Below are 23,640 nucleotides of genomic sequence, written 5' to 3'. Positions count from 1 at the left end.
CAGAGCCCAACGGTTTAACCCCAAGGTTTTTCACAATGAAACTCAACCAAAAATCAAACAAACACAGCAAACATTTGGAGTCCACTGATAAATTAGATGAATTCAAAACAAGCCAGTATGCAAGCTAGAGCACTACAGGCAGTTCCTGTATTTATTTGGACCCCACTGGACCAAAAGAACTATGATAATTTGACAAATAAATACAAGGGCTGGAAATTGAACACACCTGTTAATATGTTTCCTCCTCCCTCCTGACAGTTAATATGGCTCAGCCTCAAATATCCCATGCATAATTGGTGTGTAAGAGAGAACAGACGCTGGCGTTTGCACTTTGAAGTGTTTATTTTTGTAGCCTTGGGATACAAAAAGGCTGCTAGTAAAAGGCTGCCTAGCTACAGAGGCATAGATCTACACATGGAGTGAGAGAAAAATGGATTTGGAGAGAAAGGGAAAAGAGAAGAGTTTAGGAGAAGCAGTCACAGAGGGGGTGAAAGCAAGCAAAAGCTTTGTCTGAGATGACCTTTTTAGTCTCAGTGCTTACGTCAAAACCGGAGTCCTCCTGCTTGTCCAGGGGTTCCCCTGTGTCAGGTTGTTCCACAGCAACATTTGCTGTTTTTTAAAAAATATACTGCCACTGACAGGGGGTGCGGAGGTCAATATTACCTTGGTGGCAGAAATACGGACCTCCAGCGGTGAACTTTCCTTATTTTAACAGCTATGTAATCACAATAAAGTGAAAATTCGCTCCTGGGGATAAATATCATTATCTTATGAAAACATTACCTTATCCTTTGGCGATGTTAAACGTGTTGATGTATTGAGAGCCCTACGGACCATTTTGTGGACTTTTTAACACAGGTGCAGCCCATGACTTCCTCTCATACTGACCCTACTCTTGACCTAAGAGCTAGAATGAGACATGTCATAGCAACAAATGTGTGATTAGAGTAAGAGCAAAATAAAAGACGCCCACACACAGCAACAAACTGCAAAGCTTATTGAGAGTTTTTACAGTGTACACAGCATTTCATTTATGCCTTTGTTAAATTTAGGAGTGGCCAGAGACTTTACACCAATCATAAATCCCACCACTGCTGGATGGTTAAAAAAGAAATATAAGAGCTAACTTAAGATAGGTACTGAGCTCACAACCTTTTCCATCCTGCTTCACACCCTGATAAGTCATAAGCAACATAGAAATAAACCCACGGCCCCACTTTGCTGTATGATCTCACTCTGACCAATACTGCAGGGCACACCCTGACTCCTCTGTCTACAGTGTCCAAACCCAAACACCTATCGCTCTCCAGTGCATCACATTCCTCCTTCCCCTTTTGCTGGCACTCCCTCTTACATCTCTCCCTTCGCCTTGCTTCCTCCACTCTCTCTCTCTCTCTCTCTCTCTCTCTCTCTCTCTTCTCGTCTTTGCCCATCATTCCAGATGCTCTCTTGTGTCATGGATGCTCCATTAATCCTTCTTTCCTGTGAGGCATCACTCATTCTTTTCTTCCTATCACTCCTTACCTCCCCTTACGCCTCCTCTCCCTCTGTAACCAAACCTCAGTAAAAGCATCCCAGCCCACAGCTATCCTGATATGAGCACTTTGCCTAGACGCCGTGTTTTCTTTAGGAAATGACTCATAAATTAGGGTAGCTCCCAGGCTGGCTGTGAAAGAACCAGACGCACAGACACAAGGGTCCCTGATTAGTGTGGCTGGGAGAAAGGCCAGACAGACCAAGGCTGCAGGACCAATTTAGGATCATCACTGACTTGAAAGAGGAAAGGAGAACATATTGATCATGTGCCACTGACTGGATAATTTGTAACCAGTGGGAAAGATCTTTATCTTTTGATTAATGACTAAAATCACGGAATATCTATCAAACACAAGGAATACTTCATCTGCTTTTTTGGGGGGTTTTTTAAATTTTTTTTAGAGTGCAACAAAACAAGACTCTAGACAGGATCAGGAAGAAAATGATGAGTACATGTTCATGTAAACTACAGTTAGTTACGATGAGGACATATGCCTAGAAGACCTTGTTACCTAAGGCAATAGTATAGGCTACAGGGACATGATCAACATACACACATATACACACACACAAAAAAAAAAAAAGGAAAATGTATTTCTAACCAGAAACAAGAAACAAGCAACCTATTCCTAAGAGGAGACGTAAAGGTCACAAGGTCAGGTGGAGAAGCTGTGTAATTACAGGCCGCTCTCAACAGGGGGACAAGGGGAAAATATCTGCAATTACATTCATCTAACTGAGACTTTATGACCACGAGCCCCTCTCTGTGCTCCCAGGCACTACTGTGGCTTTAAAAGACAGGAAAGGAGGTTCTGCTTTAACAAGTGAGAGTCATCCCTCCCCTAACTGCAATGAGATCTCCACTCTGATATACTGACAATGACAATTCAGAGCACAGTGCTACTCTTTTTGTTCTTCAGAGACTAGAAAACAGGCCTGTTGGGAAGAATCTGTGTCCAGGAGATAAATGCCAGATACCTTTATATAAAGTTGTAAAAACAAAGTCTGCAGATGAGTTACACTAGCACTCAAGTTCTGGACTGGCTCCATTGTTAAAATAGTCTGTCCACTGATGAAAACCAGGATGATGCTGGCGCTTATCTAAATGTACACCCTCAGCATAGTTTATTGAGTGATGATAGAATCTGAATCTGAGGAGCAACCAGTTTGCATCAAAGACTGGCTACATTTCCAGCATTTTTCTGTCTGTTAGATGCTGTAAACATGAGGGCGCATTCAGAAAAGGGGGATTGCAAAGTTGTTTGTTTAAAACATGAGGTGCTCCTGTTACAAAATGGCACCACAAATCAATCACATTTCTCTCTCTCTCATACACACACACACAAACACATACACACACACACACACACACCTCAAATATTACACAATCTCAGCACGAGAACAACATTTCCAGGAGCCCCTGGGGCTTGGCTGGCCACCGTTAGCAACGACCATTGTTTGGTGTTTACTACATGGCGGGCAACTCTGTGCTTAGCGTGCATGGTGATGATGTGTTCCACTAAACAAGGTCCACTGGCCCCCATCAGGCCCGCACACAAAAGATCATGCAATGTCCCCTTGGTGATCCTTAACATTTATCTTATCTAAGGGAGCTTATCTCACTGAGGTACTGGAGTAACACTTCCTTATGGCAGTAGCAACTAAAGCGTTCAATAGAATGACTTAGACACAAGAATTGAACAGAAACAGCAGGGCAATTCATGAGACATCACTTAACTGAATAAAGATGTGTGGCCATCCCAAGCCAACTGCCATCTGGCTTTTCTAGCTTACAGATCAAAGCCTATGCCATCTTCATTTAAAACTCATTTGCGGCATTTCCTTGCGGGGTAAACATATCAGTGACCCAAATACACTTATAGCTTTGCCACTTGTACGCTTTTTTTTTTTTTTTCTGGTAGCAAATTGTCCCTCACAGCACACCTGTCTCAACAGGACAGCTTCCTCACACGGACAGAGAGGCAGTGGAGTGTGTAGGGAAGCACGGGGCGTCTAGGCTGAGAACTAACAGGCTAATAAAGGTTATTCTATTACGTCTTTAAAAGGAGACATGTAAAAGAGGAAATGACAGCCTGCAAAGAGAGACTCCAATAACTCCAGGCATCTGATCTTATCAGCAGGTTTCCGCCGCTATGCCTAGCCAGCATCAGCCACACAGCCAATCCACACACACACACACACACACACACACACACACACACACACACACACACACACTCACAGACATCTTACATGATGTAAGCATTTTAGAGGCACTGCTATTTCACAGTTCTCATGTCAACGAGTCTTAATCTGAAAACTAGATCATAACATCAAATTACACTGACAGACTAAAAGCCACAAAGTTCTTCTCCAATTGTTATGTCTACAAGCATCACAAACAGTAGTTGTGTGAACTTGTGACTGCTTGGTGGCGAGTTACTGAGAAAACTGAGGTATTTTCCATATTCACACCTACGGCACAGTACCAACTCAGACTAATTAAAAAGGCATCATGGGGCTGAACACATACCGCTAACAGTGGGGTCTGTGGCTGTTCATGGTCTAAACTAAAGAAAACATAACACACAAAAGAAAACGTTGTGAGAATATTGAATGTATAGTTATTTATATGGACAGCAACATAAAATTTACAACCTCAAGCTGGGCAGACATTCTAAGTAAGTAACAACATGTGAAAGACTCAACACCTAACAAAACCAACCCTTGAATGCTCAATGAATGTCTTGCAATTTTCCATTCATATTTCTACAGGAGGGGGAAAAAGCTGTACAAAAAGGGGTTTGAGTTGGCTGTGGAATTTGAGTTTATGGGCAATCCCCAAGGATCCATACGGGCACAACAGTTTATTTTAGGAAGCTCTCTAGGGAGCAACCAACTACCCAGAGTAACATAAATCCAATTTGAATAACTATTGAACTATCAAAAAACAAAAGGTGGATTTAAGGCATGGTGTGTACAGGTACACGTCACACATCACTGGGTCAATCAGCTCAGCAGGATGCCATCCGTCTTCATTCTCAAACTTTACAGAGAAAAAACACAGTCATTCTTGGCTGTTCAACAGTGTATTGAAAACTTCATGTCAAGCACGTTTCACACTTCATTACATGGGAGTCAAACTTTATGAGAATGTCATTTAGAGCAGACAGCAAAAAATAAAATAAAATAAAAACATCTGACGCTTAAACAAAAAGCTATATTCAGTGTTAAACTTTAGGATTCAAATGAGTATTTCTGAATGACCCATTCCCGTCTAAGTTTTGAGAGAATTTCCCTCAAAGCAGACAACAGCAGAGGCTCTGTTTGTGCTGTGGCAGCACTTTGAGTCTAAATAGCCCTGCGCTCCAGTCCCAACAGGACAAAACACGGAGGAAAAGAACAGTAAAGCCCTGAGGAGAGTCCTGTGATGGCCGTTTTCTCACATAGACAGTGGGCTGCAGAGCAGCTGTCCCTCACCTAGGCTGAACTATCCCAGGCAGGTTGGGCCTGCTTTCAAGTGCAAAAACAAAACCCTGGGACAATTGACTGGCAAATTAGCATTTTATAGTCTTGGGTTGTAAGGAAGGTAGAACAGTGAGCAAGGGAGGAGGCGGAGGAGAGAATGGCCAAGAGGAAGTGAGGGGTTTGACCTGAGATACAGCAATGACAGTGATTGTCATTCACACTGCTATAAAACCATTGAGTGTAATGAATTTGAACAGACAATAAAAGGAAACGTTATTCACAGAAGAAATTGCTGCTGTTCATCTCTGAGCCTCGGTAAACATTAGACAATGAAACTGAACAAAATACAGTACTTAAGATAGGCTATAACTACAAATGAAATGTTTTATATCCAACACTTCAACAAACTATAATGAAAGTCACTGGAATTAGAGTAACATAAAAAAAGAAATGTTTGTATGAATAACTGAAACAGATGCAATTAGGTAATGTCTTTTAGATTAAACTATATTTTTAGACAGTTTATATTGCTTGATATTTGTAGCTAATATTTGCTGATGACAGTTAAGCTATTGCTTTAGCACTCTCAGACAGGAAATAACAGAAATATGTATCACCTGCCTGCTAACTCATCAGGGCAGATGTCGTCATTATGCACCTCACTGTTAAATAGCCTAACAGGCGCATCGTCACCCTGATAAAACCTGGGAGGTAATTTCCATGATAGTCATTGTAAAACTACCTGTTCAGGAAGGAGCAGAGGACAATGAATGGACTCTTGACCTTTTGCAGTGTTGTGCACGATGGAAAGGTCACAGCGATCCTGAAACTGTCCTTGATAGATGTGGTAGATGTTTGATGGCATCTGTACCAAAGAAACATGTTATTTTACATGTGGAATAGAGAATTTGTAGGACAGGGCATTTCAGTAGCTTCACAACACTTCATTTACAAAAAATATTTGATCACACATTTTACCTTTATCAAAAAAATGGCACCTGCGATTTGGATCTTGCAGTTGGCCATATTGTGATTTTGATAGTATTTCAATTAAATGTTCATCCCTACTTTAAAAGACAATTTTACCACATGAAAATTGGTGTGTTTGAATGTTTTTGGAAATTCTGGCTTGAATCCCAACAATGCTGAGACCTCCTGAAACCTATCTGAACCTTTCAGGAGTAAACACACCTTACTGATGTTTTGTAAAGTGTTTTAAATAGTTTGGTTTGGTCTGGGGATCATGAAACATCTATGTGTGGGCGGATGACAGACTAACAGCTGTCTTATACATTCTCACAGGAAACCGACACAAGCATTTCAGCAATGTGCTAGAGGTTACCCAGTTGATGACACCACACTTAATTTTATGCCAGATAAAATGCCACAACGGAAAATTCCAGATCATTCCATTTGACACAGTGTAATTATTATCGACACTGACTGGGTGCACCAGCCCTGTCAACCACACCACTGAGAAAGTGTTTCTTCAGGTGTTTTCAAACTTGTAATTTAATAATTAAAAAAACAACATTAAAGTGTGTTTGTTGCCTCTGGGCAGTAAAATTGTCAATCCATTACATTCAAAATATTTTAATATCTTAGTGCTGTTGGCTTTCGTAAGCCACAGATGAAGTCATTGTTTTTATTTGTGGACAGTAAACACAGAGAAGGTGGTTAATAAAATGCTTTATCAATCAACACATTATATTACATGCATGACTTATCAAATATCATAAAAATGTACAATGTGGCCCTTCAAACCAAAAGTCAACAAAGACAGCAGTAAAAAAAAAAGTAGGAGCGAACTTCCTTTTCTAATACTAATTATTGTCACCTGTACATACAGTGTAAAGCTTAAAAAGTCTACACACTACACACTGACACACACGCACACACGCGCACAAGCACACACACATGCACACACACATAGACACGCGCATACACGCACACACACAGAGCAAGCCCTCAGCTGATCTAGGGAGGTGATGTTTGTACAAATCTAGGAGGAAAGTGAGTCGTTGTTGATCCTCACCACACCCTCTGGTTTCCTCTCTGAAGGGCCTGGAAGGTAAATAACAGCAGGACAGAGAGCATTCCGACTGCACCGCTCCCTGACCACGCATGCAAACACACACACTCTAACCCTCTCGCTCGCTCTCTCTCTCTCTCTCCCACTCTCTCGCTGAACCTGGCAGGCTGTAACCACTCTGTCTCCCATACTCTGACGTTCTCATCTCCTCTCTTCCCTCCACAATGTGACTTCCTCCATTTCGCAAGCCTTGTAAACACCAATACTAACATTGCATAACCTAGGAGACCGAGACCCGTGCCATGTCCCCCCATTACACGGAGACACAGTCACACATGTAAGGGAAAGGACATGCAAGTGCTCCACACTCCCTGATCCAAGCATCCACAAATTTGCTTATCATTCACGATGTCTGTCACTGATTTCTCTCTCCCCTCCTCTCCTACAATCCCTTTCCCTCCCTCACTTTCTTGGCCAACAGGTCCTTCCATCTGTTAGCCAGCTGGTGGAAGGGGAGGATGGGGGGTTGGAGGAGGAATGGAGGGGAAAGGGAGGGGGCCGGCTCCACCCGGCGGTTTGCTACTCTCAACAGTCTAACTTTCTCCCAGTGACTCTAATGACTGTTCGGTGGGTCTCATTAGGGCCTGACCCGGTGCTGGGTTCACCTCCCCACATGATGTCACATGCAGGCCACAGACATCCCACTGTCAAATACACAGCAATGGCATAAATCTGAGAAATGATCCATAACTTGGAATACCAATGAACTACAGCACGAAGAACAAGGACTGTAATATATTAACTTTGTTGATAAACAAGTGTGACCTTTTCCAATTTAACTGCATAAATCATAAGAAAAACTTCTCACTGGATGGGCCAGTTCCTGCAATCTAATTGTCAGCATGCTGTCCAAACAAAGAGTGCTCACACGCACACTGCTTGGTTCACCAGTGTATGATTTAAAATGTTTCTAATGTCAGGCTTCAGTTCTGATTAAGCTCATTTCTGACACCACAGCAAGCGACAGTGTCAAGCTGAATGGATGCCATTGAAAGGAGGCCATATCAGAATGTGTCATTCATCAGACTTCCTTTCTTCCTCCTCCCCTTTCTCCTCTCTGCTGCTGCCTTTCCTCTGGCAGACAGGTTCAGGGCAGGTCTGGGGTCGACTGCATGTAACCCGACACCGCCCAGCGCTCTTTTTCTCCTAATCTCGGCTCACTCCCATTCCCAATGTTGGTTTAACCCGATGTTAATGTGACTACACTTGCTGCTCCCCTGGAACAAAGTCCTGTTCCACTACGTTTGCATCCAGCACACACCTAGCCTCTGTCACCTCTGCTGTCAAATATGATTTTCAAGCTCCATAAACCAACTGACAAAGAATGTATTTTTATGTCTGTAACCATGTATAGAAATGGAGATGTCATAGATCATGCTGTGAATGGATTTTTTCTTGTCACACTGGACCAATCTGTCAGTCTGCTCTTTAAGAGCATCAGAATCAAATCATCATCTCTTAAGAAATTTAAGAAATAAAACCAAAAATCTTTTACTTATCTGACCTTCCCATGAGGGAATCCTGCCAATCACTGCACCGGAAGAATGTAGCCCAGCTGTATAAAAGTGATGTTGGGTGAAAATGAAAACTGTTTCGTTCCAACTTCAACACCGAGAGCTACTCAACACCAAACTGTGACGCCAACAGCAACATCTACAACAACTCAACTCATGCTTCATAATAAAAACAAAGAATCTGGCAAGTATTCCCATTCAATGTCCTCTACTTCACATTATAGCAGTAATACCTGATGGGGCAGAGGATTATGAGTGTGACAGTGATGTAAAGTGCAGCCAAGTATCATTGGCAGCAAAGAAGTACACAAAATCCCAGTATAGAACATCATAAAGGATTTTATTGCTTTTATATAACTTCTATCAAGGAATGTGCTGTGTCTGAGACATTTTCTTCAAAGAAGGATAAAACGGGGGTGGGGGGGTCGTCACCCACAACCTGACAATTACCTCAAGATGTTGGTTTTGCAAAAACTAAAGCATAGTTAACCATGTTTTTTGGGACTTTACATGTTTAAAAGGTATGTTTGATCAGACAGGTGACTGTCCTTAAAAATCCTGTGTCCAGACATGTTTTTTCCTTTCTTTTACCCAAATTAAATCTGTGATCCCGCCAGTAACACTATAGCAGAACAGAGATAGAAATATGATGTTTCGGGACTCGCGTATCTTGAGCAATTACAAACTTCATCTGGTGAACAACTGATTTGTGTTATCCTTTCAAAACTAAGCCATTAATACGATCTGATAGAGTCAAGATGTTTCCAGTATTTGTTTGTAGTTTTGTAGCTAAACTGCCTGGTTTGAAACAAAGCAACTCACCCCCACTTCTCCCTCACCTAAAGTAGATGACTGATTGTGTGCCACAGTTTCCTGCTGATAGCCTAACTTCCACACTTACCTTATGCATACGTGATCCTGGCTTGTTGAGGTTCAAGATAGTGATCAGGTATTTATCCACCTTAGTTTTCCACAGAAAAAATAACAGGTCACGTCTAGCTTTTGCCAGTATCCCCCTTTTGTTATTGTAATTTTCATCAAATTTCAGTGCTATCATATTGTATTTTGTACCCACAGTGAAGTGTGTCTAATAAAGCCAAGCTGCTTATTCAAAAACTTTTCCAAAAAGATGTCATTTGTAGAATACCATCTGTAATCTGCCTCTTGCTCGCAGAGAAATGCAACAAAATACATCTTTCCATCCTTTTTAAAATCACTCAATATTCATCTAGCATAATCAATTCATTAATATTCTCTTCCTCTCTTGCAGCTTAACCTGATCTTCTGCCTACATGAAGATTGGTTCTGCTGCAGTGAATCTGCAAGTACATATTAAATTTTATCATCTCCACCATCAAATCCAATTAATTAGCAATGTCAAGTGAAAGAGAGAATGCACTTTCATGTCTGTATTGGAAGCTTTATGCATGTAAACAGTTACCACAGACAAATGTTGCTGCCTCACACGTGATTTCAACATGAGAGTCTTCTAAAAAAAAAAAATCACAGAATAAAATGAATATTAAAAGTGTCCAAATGAGTTAGTGAGAACATGCAAACACATGAATGGCACAACCTACGTTATAATTAATACTGTATATGCTGGTGGGAGCACTGTTGAGTGCTCATTCTATGCAGCTAGTATGTTACAAGGAGCAGCTCCAGACCTGCATTACCATGGTAACCTTCATGGCCTTTCACCCCTGGTTGTGCTACACCTGTCAGCAAGTCACAACTGCACCCTGGGATCCCTGCCCCCTTACACTGCAACCAAGGGAGAGCTCATTTATGCGACCGCACTTACGCTGCAAAAAACAACAACTCCATTTCAGTAAGACATTTAGTCTCATATTCCATGTTAAAAAGCTTGTTTTTCTTAAAACAACTGGAAAAAAAATGCCAAAGGGATGAGATAATTCCAGTTGTTTCCAATGCTAATCAAGCTCTTGAACCATGTAGCATTTTTTTAATACTAGTGCACTGATCTGCCTTATTTCACCATATTAATGCTTATTTATACCCATAAAAATTCCTTAAACAAATGAAACTCATCATCATCAAACAAAATTTTAAGACTTAATGAGATTAAATTAGTTTTTTAAAGATGGGGATTTTTGCAGTGTAAAATACAGGCAGGACACAAGAATAGCATCCTGAGCTCTGTCTTAAGCATGGTATGGTCGACGTTTTAGTACTCTGATCAACAGTCTGGTCATACAAGTTGTATTCCAGATTGTCTCTAAAATAACATATTGGCGACAACTTCACGTATCCTGTGTTCATCCTCTGCCTATGCATTAAGCCAAGGACTGTGTTTCTTGGATACGATTCTTGGAGATGCACTTCACTTCCCTCTGATAATATGCTGCTGTTCTGTGAATCCCCCACGTCTCCCCAGAGAAATGCAAAAGCACTCTGCACCGAGAGAAACAAACCCAGATGATTCCTTTGGTCCTGCTTTGAAGTTTTATGGTACTGCAGCTCAGCTGAGACTCAGGGAGCAAGGCTTGGACTCGCATGGGTTGCATCAGACAATTATTCTATAGACCGCTGCTTCATATCATTCTACCATATGCTCTGGAAATAAACACACATGATCAAACAGCTCATTAAACCAGTGGCACCTCGATTTTTCAGGGATGTTACTTCATTACTTTCACCAGTTTAATCCTCAATCTATTCATCACATTTAATATCCAAGAACATGTGTCTTCAGGCCTGGAGCCAGAGAAAAGAACACAATGACAGCATGGGCCATTCACATTACACTGACCTCATCTCCACAAGGCCCCCAACCCACCCCGAGCTGTCCACAGTGACACGTCTCCCGCATCCTATTCAGGCCCTCTTGGGTGATGGCCCTAAGTCTCCCCTCATTCAATAAAATGCCTGTCCATTCTAGCCAAGGTTTCCATGTCTCTCCAAACACAGAGAGGCTGGGTCAAAAGAAAAGTCTACCAGAGAGAACTACCATCTGTGTCCTCATCCATTCTGAGGGTCTGGACATGAGCAAACAGCCTGCTTTCACCGCCCTGGCAACCCTTTTCACTTCACACTGGCAAAACTTTTGAGCCTACACAAACTGAACCAGGGCTCTGACTGCCGACCCAGCATCTTCGCGTGAATCGAGGGAGATAAACGTTTTGGTGCTGAACAAGACTTCCTGACTCTTTGTGATTCTGGTACCTAAGCCCTCTGACAAGCTCACAGATGCTGACAAGAGGAAGCCTCTCTTTCTGAAAAGGGGACAGATCTGTGGACAACAGCACTTTGGAAAACACTGTTTAAATGAAAGCCTTGAACTTTGGAGCAATGAGGATATTTTTAATGTTTGCATATGGTAATGACGGCAGTGAAAAAAAACCTTAGCCCATTTTATAAAAGGTCAACAGCCTTTAATGTGGTGTGTTAAAATAACATTTTAAGATCTGGAGATAAACATGAATGAAAATAAGTGTGGTCTAAAACCAATATACATTCATCTTCAATATTCTTCTCAAAACTTTTTATGTTTTATTAGGAATCTGGACTTTTGAAAATGCTGCCAAACTATTGTTTAGTCTAATCTTGATTTCATCGCTGTAAAATTTATATGTATTTTTCACATGTTGTTTTTTGACCAGCTCCAAATTTAAAGGAACAGGTGCATAATTTGTCAGAGTTCATTAGACTTAATGGTAGATTATTTTTAAATAAAGAGGCTGCCGCCTGCTCAGTTCAAAGCATCATTCCTCTTTCAATTAAATGTCACACAAACACAGAGCGATGCGATGGGAAAGTTCAGTCCTCAATTGGGGAGTCTGCTCAGACAGATTGGACAAATATTTCTTTTGTGCGGTCGTCTCCCCGCCTCTGTTTGGCCCTGACAGCCACAGAAGAGGGAATGAACAATCCAAAATGCACTGCATTATGGGGTGGGTGGCTGATCCGTCCAGGACACATGGCCGTCTAACCAGCTGTCTCCATGTTTACCCTTCATTACTTGCCTATCAATTAGATGAGGTTACAGGGGAAATAAGGCTAATGGCACACTACAGACAGCACTCAGTATTGTAATTAAAAAGCTATTGCATCTTTAGTGTAACGATTACAGGAAAAAGGTTTCACCTCCTGAGAGAACAGCATGTCCTGATCAAATGCAAGGAGGAGGGTGAGGCAAGAAGAAAAGTTCAAATCGTCAGTTTTAACATCTTGCACCGATGAACAGACCATACACAATTTTGTCCACTTTTTAATTCAAGGCAAAGCTCCAGAGACAGTGAGAAACTTCAAATGTATTCTGCACCATATGGGGCCATGTACCGAGTCGAAGGCTCTGTAACAGCACACCAACTCAAGGACAAACAACAGACCAGACCACATGCTGCTGTAAATCAAATCCTGACTGCTGTCCCGCCGAAACTTCTGACCCCTGGGGCTAAAGGGCAGGTGATATCATTATGCGGAGAAAGATCACTTCATTGCCCTGCTTCACAGCCTGCTGGGCAAAGGTGAGACAGGAGCACTGGATCTGACTAAAGGGCAGAAAGACATTTTAGAGATGTTCAGTGACAGTTTCTGCACAGGCATGCTTTTCTAGCAAACCTTCACATCTATAGTAAGAGCTTAAAAGTACATCTCTTCTCCCATCTCTTCTGACGTAGTATTACTCAGCTGCTAACCACGATCAAAGAAACTTGGATCAAATGCACTGAGTGATGCCTGTTTGACATAACACTGACAGTCATTTACAGCATGGAGATCCTGCATTTTCAGCCTACTACCATCAGCAAACTTGACTGGAGAGAATAAAACAGACTAACTGTCAAACAAAATTAGAGAAAATAATTAGCATGCATTGTTTGACTACCAGTGTTAAGAAACATCTCACTAGTACATTCCCACAATGATTTATTAATCACTGTAAGAGTAGGAAGCTTTTGCAATTTGTAAATCATTATAAAACACTAAATCATTTAGATTATTCTAGCAAGTGACAGAGGAATAGTTGACCAAATCTGTTCCTCTTTACTAATGTGTCTAAAACAAGCTGCAGCAGCTCTGCTCACGGGCATAATAAATCCACAGGGATTGGAGTCTATTCAGTCTCTCAACAGCACCAGACTCGAAGCAAATGAAACATTAACCAGGGATCTGGATGCTGTGTAGCTGCCTGGCACACCTTTAAGGGTGCATTACAAATTTGTAGCATATCTCTGCTGTAGTTAACTATTGAATAACTGTGGCCAAAATTAACCGGGGGAACCCACTGTTTCAGGGCATGCTCCCTTTGTGAAATTGTTTTTTTTTTAATTATTATTATTATTTTTAAACTGAACCTCAGATATGTCCCATTATCTCATTGTCCTGATAGTAGTTGCTGCTCTTGATTTTATTTAAGAAATGGTAAGGCTTTATTTTTTTAATCATCTGGCATAATCTATGGCATCTTTAACACAGAAGCTCTTTTAAAGCTTAGGGATCAGAGTAATTTTTACACAGGAGCTCAATATCTGATATAATTTTTTATTTATTTCATCCTCAAAACCAATTTAGGGCATATCACATACACTCTGACAACTTGTCAGACTGCGATGATTTTGACTGTTGAATTCATTACTATATCTCCAAACAGAGCTTTTCACAGACTACACAATACTAATATTGAACACCTTAAATAGACAAATTAAGGATAGTTTGATCTATTTGAAAATGGAAAATGCAACTATATTTTGATGGAAAGTTTCTATCACTATAAACAAGTTTACTGAAATGAAGCTGTACCAGTTAGCTTGCTGTGTGTTATACTGATGAAAAACTTCAATGTTTCAACTTGCATGTCAGTGAGAAGATAATGAAAAAATAAATTTTTGAGTTAACTATTCCTTTAGGAATGTCTGCAATTGTCATTTGATTGTGCATTTGTTTAATGTGGCCCAGTTTCCTGGTCGGGTGGAGTTTCCAGTTTTTAAACGCTGTGACTGAACACCACCAAGATGGCAAACTCTGGGATAAGACTGAGCCAAATCTGTGCTCAGAATGTTTTCAACCACCAATACTGCTCCGTATTTATTTTTCCAGCGATATTAGAACAAGATTTTGACCCAGAACCGGCATGCTGTCATCAAATTCATTCCCTTGCTGGTCATTCCAACCCAGTCACACCCCTGCTGTATCAGGAAGAGGTGTGCTCGTTTCGCCAAAGTCACTGAACACAATGCTATCTAATTAGAAGCTTGCCAACTATTATTATAAAAATATCAATAAAGCGGCGCCTCAGTAGCTCACAGAATTAGAGCAAGTACCACTTGTTAAGGCTGAGTCCTGATCACAATGTCCTGGGTTTGAATCCAACCTCAGGCCATTTGCTGCATGTCCTCCCATCTCTCTCTACGGCCTTTCCTGTTTCTCTCGACTGTGACTGTCAAATAAAGTGGAAATGTTTAAAAAAAAAAAAAAAAAAGTATAAAGACAAAGCACATGTATTTTGAGGTCCAATTAACAAAACAATGTACTACAGTGAGCATTATAAGTGTGTGCAAAAGGAGATAAAAAAAACTAGTTCATCCTTAAACCTTCATACAAAGAAAAAAAAAAACTACCTGTATATTCAACCATATCAGCCACAGTTTTATATATAAGGTTCACAAATATGCTACTGCATGCCAAGTTAAGTGGATATTGAGCTATCATTAAAGAACACTCTGTATCCAGGGGTTTGCAGCCTTTCAGCAGAGTCCAGACATGTAATTTATAACCAACAACGGGAGATTAATGACCAGAGCCGGGCCAGGCTCAACATGAGGGGTTCTGCCAAATAGGCATGTCATCAGAAACATGACAGGACCAGGGGGAGAGTTTGACTCCTTAAGCAATGTCATCTGTGCCCTCTTGTGGAAGGCTGGCACAGTTCATCCCCCGGACACTTGCACTTTTTCACTCCCCGCGATTCTCTCTCTGATCTGGGGCAAAAAGACCACAGCCGCTGGCAGGCGACTTTTCAACAGTTATTCTAACCCGCTCCCCTTTTCTCTAGCTGCTCCTCTCTCTCTCTTCTCCCTCAAAGTCCTTGGCAAGTCACAAGCACGTCTCAGCTTTATGGAAATGTATTCACGAAAGTAATATCAGCCCCAAATCCCTCAATACTTGGCCTGGGCTTAAAAGGTTCTTAGACTTCAGCATGCTATGTTCATAAACTCACGTCCAACTGTGAGCTAACCTGTCACTGACATCATGGAGTAACACTGAAAATTACTCCGTTATCAGTGATTTCTATTCATTCATTAAGCCTTAATTGTCCCTTCTTTAAATCAAGCCAGAGTGTGACATCAAACATCAAAAGCAATTTAAAGGGGATTTTACCAGCAGCTTCTGTCCCACTGAGATGATGCAAGAGATGCAAGATGACTAAAAGAGCCGAACCAGTGACAGGAACCACTGGGGGGAAGAGAGAGAGCAGAGCAGCCAGTGTACAGAAGTCCTCTATTTCAATCTTAATGAATAAATCTCTTTGCAATAAAGCAGTTCATGGCTCGCATTCAGTTGCAGGACTGAATACCTTGATAACTGCATCTTTTAGGTTCTTCATAGCAACTTAAGAGGTCTCAAAAGAATGGATGAGCATATTATTGGTCAAGAGTACCACCTGTATTAATTGAATTTACTCCAAGTGCTCCAAGTGCTTCAGGTCATGATCATCACTGCCATGATGTTATTTACTATGACACACAGGCCTCAAATGTTCAATTGCTTGTACACAACAGTTGCAATTTTGCAGCAACAATAGTTTTTTGTCTTAAACACTGGAGTAAATTTGTGATTACCATTTCTAATGCTCTCCCATCAAGTATAGTTTCCAATCTAAAACGTGTTTAGCAATATAAACCAATCTGAGGGTTAAACCAACATGCAGCATTACATGTGTTACAATATTACCTTCTGGCCACCTGTAAAAGGTAAAAGAAGCTGAGCACCTATACCATCGGTCTTGTAGCTCCTCATTTCTTCTCCACTTTGTTAAACTTGTCTTCCATAACCGCTACATGATGAAGAGTTTAATCATTAATCTTATGAACAGTAACGTTTGCCTTTTTTTTTTCTTCAGACTCATAATCCAAACCAAATGTTTTGTTTAGAAACATATCCGTTGTTAGCAACACGGAGGATGCTGTTTCAGTCACTGGCTAACTTAACAGAAGCAAAATCAACTGTAAGTGATAATCAGCTGTTAGTTTAACAGTTTTGTTAGCAGAATAATACAGATAAAGTGATGTAGCTCCCATGATGTTATAGTAAATAACATCCGGCTCTTGTCCAATCAGTTTGCTAGTATAAGATGCTGGGTGCATGATAGAGAGCGAGCAAACCAGACACTCTTTAAGACTGGGTTGTTACAGCAGATTTTTACAGCAGGCTATGATTTCTTCAAAAGCTAGTAAATCATGTCATATGCATAAGCAATCATGCAATACACCTAGTGATGTCATCAAATAGGTAGCAAGACACGCTTTGGTTGCCAGCAAGAGCTGTCTCCTCTATTAAAAAATAAATTTTGTGCTGACACCGATGAGATCATGTGCCATTAGGCTTGCCTGAACACCTACAGTACATCTAATACAAGCTAGGCTTATGGGGTTACAGCATTTTACATTGTTTTACAAAGTTTTCACCTAGTGCTCTACATCTTCGTGGATCCTGTTTAATCGAAGATAAAACATTGTGTGGTTGCAATATGGTTCCAAAGCTGGCAGCTGGGGTAGCCTACCTGCTGTGTAACCTTTTGACAGAATGGCTTCTTCTGATTCAACATTATGCTCCTGTGGCTCAAATGACCTGTTGAGGTTTCAGAGGTACTCAGTCTGAATAAACATTACATTTACAACCTTTCATAGATGGAAGTGGGCCTTATAGAGGGAGGGTTAAACTGTCCTTGGGGTCGATACAGTAAAGAAGTGAACTGGGACAGCTGTTAGAGACATCCACTAAGACTCATTCTTTGCTAAAAGAAATAAAACTGAAACCCAGAAAATGGAAAGCATTTGCAAAGCCATAGTAAAACACTTATGACTCACATGCAAAATTGCATCCTAGCTCTCAAAGTGCCATAAAAAACACACACACACACACACACACACACACACACACACACACACACACACACACACACACACACACACACACACACACACACACACACACACACACACACATCTTGTTCACTGAAATACCACTGCAATGATACCCTCAAAATCTTAAGCAAATCATGACGACCTAGGTCACAACAGCAAATATGACTTGCTAATGTTCTGGTCTGTCCATCGCACTCCAGATCAGCCGAGCTAAAGCTACTGTGTCATGAGGCCTGAATAATTCCACTTCACATTGCATTGCTGGGAAATTGAGATCAGACTTTTGGCAGCATCGGTCTCTGATGAGGGGAAACGGCGTCATCTTGATTGGGAAGGAAGAGAACCAAACACTTCCAAAGTTACTCACACAGCGACAATTAATCTGTCCGCTGTCATTTCCCCTCCTATGACCTGCAAGCCAGTGGCCCTTCACCCTCATACACTGACCATGCGGCTAATGCTGATGACAAGTGTGCGTGAGAGGGGCGGCGCCACAATGCCACTCATATGCTACAATTGCCTACATTACTTGTCAACTACCCCAAAGGGACATTACACAAGAGAAGAGAGGAGAGGAGAGAGAGCAGCAGGTGTGAAGCAGCTGAAACCATCAAACTGTCTCTGGCTTTAGTACAGACAGTCTCTGGTTTCCTGTGGCCAGAGATCCACTGGGGGCTATTGAACACAGCTATATTGAACAGAGCTGATCAAGCAGCCCCTCCCCTCCCTACTGGCCAGTAACAGCATCATTGTTCTGTCCCACTCCACCCTTCTCCTGCATGCTGTCACTTGAAAGCTGATGGAATAACACAAACAGCGCTCTATTTTCCAAAAGAGCCTCCAGAGCCAAAACAAATTCTTAAATATTACCTCTATTGTGTACTGAGTTTTTTTTGTTATGAATTGTGTACACAGGGGGCTTGTAAATGCAAAAAGTCTCAAGAAATCATTACAGAATAAAGGGAAGGAAAAAGACAGCAAGCAAAACTCCCTTTGGACATAAAAAACTTTAATTTTAAAATTGGCTTGTCTGCTCGGACAGTAGAGTATCTGTGATCTGAAACAAATACTATAAAAAAAATGATTTGAGGATGGAACAACTTATATTAACTTAGATGTGATGGCGGTTTATAAAGTGAGGTATAATTATGATGAGACCAGATACACTATAATTTAGCCATGTGCACATCCAAAATGATAATCATGTTTAGTGAAGAGACAAATGAGGGCTATGTATATAAATATATTAGTTTAGACAGACATGAACATTTATTAATTTCATCACTCAAATCTTAAAAAAAAAACAAACAAAAAAAAAAAAAACACTCCCGGACTCATAAAATTAAAATCTGCAGACAGTTTAATTTAAGGGAATACTTTGATTTTTTTTTTTTTTTCTTCAAGATCAGTAAGGGGCGTTACACCCCGCACCAGAACCTGAAAAAGTTTTTGGAGAGAGCATTTTGTTTGATGGTCTAGATCCCTCAAATCTTGCCATCTAACATCCCACAAGAATTCATCTAAGCTCCTCTACAGAGAGAGACAAACTGCAACATGACAATGCTTTCTGTGGAATATGAATCCAATTAGCACCTGTCAAGAATATTTACGATTGCTTTCTAGCGCTCTCTGATCTTACTTGGTTTGTCATGGTAAATCAGGGGAGTAAACAAGTTGACTGCGTAGCATTTGTATGAGGAAAATCTTTATCAGAGATGTGATGCAATGATTTCAAGTACCTCTTATTACCCCAAAACCCCTTTCTACTCAAATTAGGATGTAAGAACACAATTGAAGGTTTTTATTTGTTTGTTTGTTTTGTTTTTCTTGAAGAACCAAAAAAAAAAAAAAAAAAAAAAAACCTTTCAGGCTCCACAAATAAGCCCTAACCAGTCATGAAACAGCAGCCTAGCACAAGGCTTTGATAAATGGGTGAAGGCACAAAAAATATGCTGGCAGCCAATTAGAATAAAGCAGTTTGAGAACATGTAATAAATCACAGCTTGAATAGAAAGCCATGTGCAGACTCAATAAATTCACTGCAACTTTATATATAAATGAAAACATAAAAGAGCAGGGATCTGGAGGGATCATTGGGCCGTTTGGAGAATAGGACAGTGAAACCATCGGCTCTGAAGGTGAAACAAAATCCAAGTGTAGCTGCTGCAGTGGAGGTATTCCACATTATCCTGAGGGGGCTTTAGCTACATGTGGGAGAGAAAGCATTTTTACAACAGGTATAAATATCATCACATTAACGGTACCTTTGTCTCCTTGCCATAATATTTTGTTTCAATCCACTCCAGACACGGATAAAACACATCGCGCAAGCAAATGAAAACATTTCCATGACACAGTGCGCCACAGGACCAAGCTTAGATCCTCACATTTGAAAGAATAATAAGTCTAATATGAGCCCAATGATTCCCTGGGCCCCAAGAGAGCCGCTGAGTTTGGATGAGTCATCTGACCCAGGTCTGAGCCTCACCCACCACAAGGCCTGCCAATGCACAACACACTCACAGACACACACAAGGCTTTGAAAAGATCCCCAAGTGTCTGGAACACTGACCACATCATGGTCAGCGAGAAGAACCATAAATTAGTCTATGAGCGAGAAGGAAAGTGAGAGAGATACAGACAAGACAGCTCAGACTACTGTTCTCACATGTTGAAGTCTCACACTTGAACCTCAACAAAGTGCAGAGAACAACCCAGACTCCCAGGCTTTCTGCGACTTACAAATATTTGACAGAAAGCCTTACAGTCAGCCAGAGATCACAGGATTTCTGCTTATCCTTCTATGATATAATCCTTCTGGATTTATTGAACAACTCTATGGAACAATGTACAACATTAAATGCATTATGATGTTCCAGGGAGTCATCCGAACATATGTCAATCCCAGTAATTATCTGTTTCTCTGAAAAACAACACACAACAGAGAATGAGCCATTCCCATGTCACTTATCATAAATATTAAGATAGAAACCCTGGCTTTCATGTAGACACAATTAACTAAATGAATGTCTCTACTACTGTATCATCTCTTGTGGTGAAAGGGAAGCCCAATAAACTGCCACAGCAGACAGCAGAAAATGTTAGGAAAACTATTCGGCCAGAAACAGCATACACTTGTTTAACACAGACAGTATGTCCTTCAGCACTGCGCAAGTCAAGCCAAGCCTAACAGCCTCAAGTATCCAAACAACAATGATGGATATCTTCTGGTTTACAGTGTTAAGAGTACGGATGGTCAAAGAATATTTTGATTCATGCTGCTGACTGAGGTTTACACAGTTCAAACTTGGGATGCTCCGGGGATAAAGGACATGCCCTCATGTCAGACTTAACATTAATAATATAAAATCAAAATAAAAAAGAACCGAAATAATTCAAGTTTGCGTTTTAAATGGACAATGTGAAACTTTATCACTGCAAAACATTACAGCATTAAGCAACGTCTATATCAAAAGACTAAAGAAATACCATTAACAACCTAGCCAACAATAAGACAGAACCACTGAAGTACTAGCCCTGATACAGCACTGGAAGTTGTTGTAGGCATGATACTGTGATTTTTTATTATTATTTTATTGTATTGTATTGTATTGTATTGTATTGTAAACCTTTCTGCCACGATTGTAAAGCACTTTGGCTAAACAACTCCTGTTGTTTTTGTTTGTGCTATAAAAATAAAAGTGACTTGGCTTGACTTTAGTAGGCAACAGGAGGACAAAAACATGTCCATCATCTCTAAACAAGACAGGCAGCCATAGGCCTACGTTAAACTTGTTAGTGCCGTAGCCCCCTATAGCCTACAGTGCTCTTAAGCTACTGGACCAAACTAACATTATTCAAAAGAAACAATATTTACCTTCAAAGCCCCCCTTCTCTTGGTCTTTCCTTTTTAGCCAAATTATTGGGTTACAATAAAGTCAAACAAATCTTATCAGCCCATTTAACTGGGACAGGTGATTAGAAATTAACACACACAAAAGAGAGGAGACCTGAGAATTGTAAAACGGAACTCCTTCGTCCTGATTGGCTGAGTCGCGTAGGAAGCTGCCACAAACACCTGACACACGCACACCTGTGACGCTAATAACACTCAATGTGCATATGAATGCGCTGGCTTTGAGACCGCATGTTTAGCTCCTGTCCAAAGCTTATAGCAAACTAACATTTAATTAGTTGGATTAATGGTTGGCGATCCTACACGAAAAGTGTGTTATCTTGTTAGACCCTCCCCTTGGTCACTTGTTGGTGATGCAGCAAACAAAAAGCCAAAGAGCCCCCCCCCAAAAAAAAAAAAAAAAAAAAAAAAAAAAGTCAAAATGTCAAAATTTTGCTCATTGGAGCCTGGCCAAAATCCATATATTTCTACTACACAGTTTTGTTTGTTTGTTTGTTTGTTTGTTTGTTCTTGTTTGTTTCAATCAAAAATCTGATTTGGCACTCTGCACCTCTGTAATTGTTCTGGAAATTTAAAATGCACACCTACAGTTATGGGTAGAGGCGACTTGCCTACATAGGTTTCACTCACCATTTTTATGGTCTAGGATTGTTGTGATGTCACTTGTGATGTCACCAAGCTGTGAATCCAGAAACTGCTGCACAGGTTATGGGATGGGAAACGCAGCTTTATTGGACTGTGTTTTGCCGTTTTACTCTGAATTTTACTTCCCCTCATCCAGTTTGTTCTCAAAAGAATGACAGCCCTATGTATTTTAGTCTAAAAGTTGGTATCACAGTAGGCCAGTATTGGTGTGGCGTGTGTGTTTTGATTAGTTAGTAAGGAAACTCTCATCTTTGGCTAATGGAGGCCATAGCAAATGTTCATTAATTAAAAAAAATAAAAGCTCAACTTATTTACTATTTCAAATCCTCGACTGGTTTCAAATGAAGAGTGACAGCATAGCGTGCCACTTTCACACTTTCTCTGCCCAGCTTGTTGGGAAACATTTTCACAACCATTACAGATGAAGACATAGTACTAAATAAAAACACAATGGGGGCTGATTTAATTGGCCTTGAATGAGAAAGCAGCTGACTTCAGTGCATACAGAAAACAAAATCCAGACTGATTATGCCTTGAATTACTTTTGTGGTAAAAAGCTACCATGCAAACCCCCACCCCCCCATCCTCTAAAGTTAAGAAGTTTAATATGGAGCCTCTCTGTAATTGTGACACAGTGTATCAGCTATCCAGATTGCTTTCACTGATTATCAATCACTGAAATTTACGTACAAATAAGTGACTGATGACACTAAGGGATCCATCAACGAACTATGTAAACATTCAAAAGTCTACTTTAGCAAGTATAAAGACATCACAGTATGTTAGCATGTACACACAACATAAACAGTGTGCTTTCCAGGTCCCTCCCTTTCTTTTCTGAGGCACCTCAAGGTAGTTTCTCCCCTTCAGAGCCAGTCTGTGGAGAAGATGAACTCTGAAGGAAATTGCAACCCTTGAGAAGAACCTTAGGGGCTATTTCTTTCCCAATACCATAGACTTCATTTTTCCAAATAGCTTAGTGGTTTTAGAAACCTTCACACACGTTTTGCACGCATACACACTGAGACCAACTCTCAGAGCTCCACTCACTCACACACACACACAGGACTAGCCACATACAGTGCATTTTCAACCTATTGGAACATTTAAAGGAGAGAATGATACTGACTTCATATGCCTTCAAAGCATACCTCTCTTCCACCATAGATTTATTTGTGCTGTATGTCAGGATAAATCCATCTGTTCAGTTGTAAATTAAGACCTGGGTCAGTCTGCTGACCATTGATGGTGGTCCGGATCTCCCAGTAAGCAAAGTGATGTTGGCCTGTGTTCCTGGGTGGCCCATGCAGTGGCTTTCGATGGGGCTGGTTTATAAAGCCTGCACAGTAAACATACTGTAGG

The 23,640-nt window shown here is 40.7% G+C and overlaps 1 protein-coding gene across 8 annotated transcripts in view; it reads right to left on the bottom strand.

The window, feature by feature from the left end:
* Positions 1 to 21,740, bottom strand: part of sulf1 (sulfatase 1) — a 95,416-nt gene extending 73,676 nt beyond the window's left edge. For 2 of the 8 annotated variants that reach the window (XM_030078951.1, XM_030078952.1), the window contains exons 1-2: positions 21,595 to 21,739; positions 5,747 to 5,869 (exon numbers count right to left, since the gene is read on the bottom strand). The gene's annotated coding sequence lies outside the window, so the exon portion shown is untranslated. Of the gene's footprint in view, positions 1 to 5,746; positions 5,870 to 21,594 lie in introns of all 8 variants that reach the window. The other 6 variants (XM_030078950.1, XM_030078955.1, XM_030078953.1 and 3 more) reach the window with 5 other exon arrangements.
* Positions 21,741 to 23,640: the final 1,900 nt, after the last annotated feature.

Source organism: Myripristis murdjan, chromosome 20, assembly GCF_902150065.1.
Source record: "Myripristis murdjan chromosome 20, fMyrMur1.1, whole genome shotgun sequence".
In the NCBI taxonomy this organism is placed as follows: domain Eukaryota; kingdom Metazoa; phylum Chordata; class Actinopteri; order Holocentriformes; family Holocentridae; genus Myripristis; species Myripristis murdjan.
Note: the sequence above shows the minus strand (reverse complement) of the source record. Positions and strands in the feature narration are given on the sequence as shown.